The sequence below is a fragment of the Chenopodium quinoa genome, unplaced genomic scaffold (genome assembly GCF_001683475.1).
Source record: "Chenopodium quinoa cultivar QQ74 unplaced genomic scaffold, ASM168347v1, whole genome shotgun sequence".
NCBI lineage: Eukaryota > Viridiplantae > Streptophyta > Magnoliopsida > Caryophyllales > Amaranthaceae > Chenopodium > Chenopodium quinoa.
In genome coordinates, this window is record NW_018743722.1 from 284482 (window position 1) to 288825 (window position 4344).

The 4344-nt window shown below is 34.1% G+C and overlaps 1 long non-coding RNA gene across 1 annotated transcript; it reads right to left on the bottom strand.

Annotated features, from left to right (window-relative positions):
* Positions 1–1137: 1137 nt before the first annotated feature.
* LOC110684555 lies at positions 1138–3899 on the bottom strand. Its single transcript, XR_002503769.1, has 2 exons — positions 3377–3899; positions 1138–1602 (listed from the first exon to the last, which is right to left on the bottom strand). It is a non-coding gene; the product is annotated as an uncharacterized LOC110684555 (long non-coding RNA).
* Between the last annotated feature and the right edge of the window lie 445 nt (positions 3900–4344).

Consider the following 4344-nt stretch of genomic DNA (forward strand, 5'->3'; position numbering starts at 1 on the left):
GACATAATGGTTTTGACGATATATGGTCCGGACCAATTAGGCCTAAATTTGCCTCTTGGATCCAAAACATTTTTCCTTAATGCTTTTAACACCAAGTCTCCTACTTTGATGTTTCTTGTCTTGACCTTCTTATTAAAGTGCCTAGCCATACAGGTTTGATAGCATTAGGTGTGATGTAGAGCTTCTATAGTAGCTTTTCATCGAGTAGAATTAGCTCCTCATATCTTGCCCTAGTCCATTCGACTACATTGAGTTTTCTTTCTAATGCAATGCGTAGAGACGATATCTATAGCTCTACAGGTTGTATGGCATCCATTCCATAAAAAAAGGAGAATGACGTATTTCCTGTTGATGTGCAAATTGACGTGCGATAACCCCAAAGTGCGAAATGGAGTTTGTCAGGCCAATCCTTGTAATTTTCTGTCATTTTTTCGATAATAGTCTTTAAGTTTTTGTGAGCTGCCTCAACTGCTCCATTTGCTTGAGGTCTATAAGGAGAGGAATGATGGTGTTGAATACCGTATTTTTGTAACAAATCTTCACATTCTGCTTGAAACTGAGTTCCATTGTCACTTATCATCTCATGTGGGATTCCATATCGACAAATAATATTCCTTTCGATAAAGAGTGCTACATGTGTTTGCAGTGAGTTTGGCATATGACTATGCTTAGACCCACTTTGTAAAGTAATTGATTGCTACTAGAATGTATACGTGACCTCCTGTGCCGGGAGGGGTAATTCACTACTACAAAAATGCCCAAAGAGACCTGTTATAATAGGCCTAAGAGACCTTATTAGAGGAGGTCTCTAGCTCACAGGTCTCTTTGCCAAAGAGACCTGTTCTACTGATCAGGTTTCTTTGCATTTTTTAAGAGATCTCATAAGTGAGATAACAGGTCTCTTTGGCCATAATAGTTTTTAAATTGATGAAGTCTAAGAGACATGTTATCTTTCCCAACAGGTTTCTTAAGTACATCTAAGACACTTGTTAAGAGAGATACCAGGTCTCTTATCTCTTTATTTTTTAAAAAAAAAATACCTAAATTTGAAACCCTACGGTATTTGTTTATGTAGGTACCTATACAATATTGTTTTCTGTACTTGTATTTGCAATGCTATATACTCTAAATATTTACTCCATAATCATATAATGTTCATGAAATTATATTATTGGACAAAAGTTGATAAAAACTTTTACAAACATTCATTAATAATAATTCAAATGTAACCTTCGGAAACTATGCAAAAGTATCTAAAAATACTCTAATTTCCCCCAAAATATATAAACTAAACTCGTTAAACTATTATAAGTAGTTAAAAGCTTCTTCGTTGAGCAACAGATGACCCGTGAAGGATTTAATCTTACTTGAACAGTAATGGTATCCTATCTCTCTTTAATTGCTATTTGCTATTTGGCGACAGATAAATCCATGGATATGATGATGAATAACTGCTGCTTCTTTCGCCTTTCGTACTCCAAAACGTATTTCCACCAGCTTTGCAGCTCCACAATTGCATCTAAACTATGCTTAATTCAATGCAGTATGACATGTGGCCTAATGTAAGAGTAGTTGAAGCAGCAACACAAAGGAAGGAAGAAACTGCATAACCCAGTTATTATGCAATGTATGTTCAACATCAAAGCAATCTTTGGTTAGTAAGAACAAGGAGACACTAGAGACTCAGTTCCCTATAATTACTTTAAATTGGGACATCAAATGAGCTTTCATTATTAGTTTAAATGTCAGTTAGCAAATATGAAACTATTGTTGACAAATTTAGCAATTATCATACTTGTTGAGTCGTAGGCAAACAATTTAATAACTTAATGCATAGTAGAGTGAACATGCTCTTTAACTAACTTTGTTATATTAATTATATTTATCTTAATAATATTAATTTGACAGAAATGGATATACATAGAGTAGAAACAAGCTCTTTCACTAAGCTATATCATATTTCTATCCTCTATGCTAATATTGAAAAATAAATGCTTAGTAGTGGGAGGTTTGATTCAACATGGACGTTGGATTTTCAATTAGAGATGAAAACATTAATGCTTTAGACATGCTATACTATTAAGGTTTTTAGGACTTTAATTTTACCAAATAAATACGGAGTATTATTATGACTCATTCTAATGTTCTAGATGCCTAAATTTCAATACGAGAGAGTAATGAGAAAATTCTAATCTTTTTTTACAAACCTCTTTAAATTGATGATTATATAGATGAGTAAATTACTAAAAATCTAATTCCACTTATAACTTAGCAAGCTTACCTAACTAGTAGACAAAATATGAGCTGATCAGATATATATAAACACAACCAAGGAAGGCATAAGACAAAGATAAACAAATAAAATTTAGAAATATAGAGATGACTTAGACACACAACAATATAACATAGAAATTTAAACAAGACAAAGGTCAACTTATAACTTATAAAAATCAATGAGATTTGTTTTTTAATCCCAAAAGCATGGCACATATGCATTTTTGTTTATAAAATTGAGTGTATACAGCCTAAATAAGGAAATATAGGCAGTGAGCATAACAAAACCATGACAGAAAATTACTGACGTGATTATAATAAGCAAAGAAGGTTAGAAAAACAGGTTAGATATTCGAAAAGGCGAAAAGACCAACAATCAAACAGGTGTAGCAGGGGAGGTTAGTTTAACTTCACCCTTCTCATTAGAGATAGGGATTTGCAATGATAAAATATTAAATTGTCTTCATTGCTTGTACCTCGTTCGGATTTCATCACAACCTCTTTAATCTCTCTACACATAATATGCAAATACAAGGTCCAAATTTCAAAAACATGATATTGTTATTTGAAGTCATTCATCAAATTCCATTACACAATGTTCCTTTGACTTAATAATATGATTATAAGACTAATGTAATAGCAACTGCAGCTAGAAAAATTCAAGTCAGATTGCCAATGCTCAAGTGTCTTAATCTTTGAAGATCTAATTCATAAAACTACTCACTTTTTCACTCAATTTGGCAATTTTTCATAAATACAACATAAATTAGACTTCATTCCATTATAATTTCACGCACCCAACTTCAAATCATATACAAAATCACAAAAATATGATCATTCAAAAAATTTAGTAGTAGATAAATTAAAATGACATACTTGTATAGAAATCAAAATTTAATAACAACAAACAATTGATTATAAAAATTGAAAAATTACTAATACCAAAATCAGGGTGTATGATTGCTATCTTTAACATAAAATTTTGCTTCTTATCCTTAATTGTAAATTAACGAAGCCCAGACATTGTAAGAGGAGTGCAAATGTCAAGCCGATAAACCCTAGAAAAAAAAATTAATATGGAGAAAAAGGATATTGATGGTACCTTAGGGTGAGGGGAGCTCCGAGTGTAGGAAGGGAAGGGTGGAGTCAGCAGTCGCCGGAGGTTAGGGTCGCGATGAATGGGGAAGTTTTCAGAGATTAAAGTCGCGTGGATGTGGAACTCGCCGGAGTTTAATCTTCGAGGTTACGCCGGAAAGCAACTTCAAGTGACGGGAGAACCGTACCGGCAGTAGAGAGGAGAACCAGAGGGTAGTGTTAAGTGTCTGTGGGCAGCGGTGTGGGCGACGACGGAGGGGACAGTGAGTCGAGGGTGAAAGGTGCTCTGGTGAGAATGAGTTGATTTTTTTTTTTTGACAGATGTGGGTCGATTTTTCTATCCTTAATAAGGTGGCTGGATTCTGGTATATTTAAATTAAAAAATATAAAATATAAAAGAGACCAGTTGATGATAACAGCTGGTCTCTTTATTTTTTTCTAACCATCAATTTTGACATAAGAGACCTGCTACTTGTAATATCAGGTCTTATTAATGTAAGAAACCCGTTGTCCCACATAACAGGTCTCTTTTAGTAGGTTTCTTTGGTTATTTTTGTAGTAGTGAATTTTACGAATAATATCAATTCCCCATGTAGAGAATGGCCATAGTGAAGTATAGGTGTAGAGTCGAGACGGAGGAATATGTTGCAAATGAGCGTATATTTGGCATTTAGGGCATCTTTTTACATATTGATGACAGTTCCTATTCATGGTAGTCCAATAATATCCTTCTCGCATTATCTTTTGGACTAGCATTTTTCCATTAACATGAGTTCTACCAACGCCTTCGTGGACTATCCTCATAGCTCTTTGGGCTTCCTTTATTTTTCCCTACACATAAGGGAGCTCGACCCCTAGGTACCTTTTTATTTAACTCATTGTCTATGAGCACATATTAGGAAGCCAAGAGTCTGAATGCTCGTTTTGCACTTTTGTTACCATGACGAGGATATTCTCCCTTGGTGACATAATTAA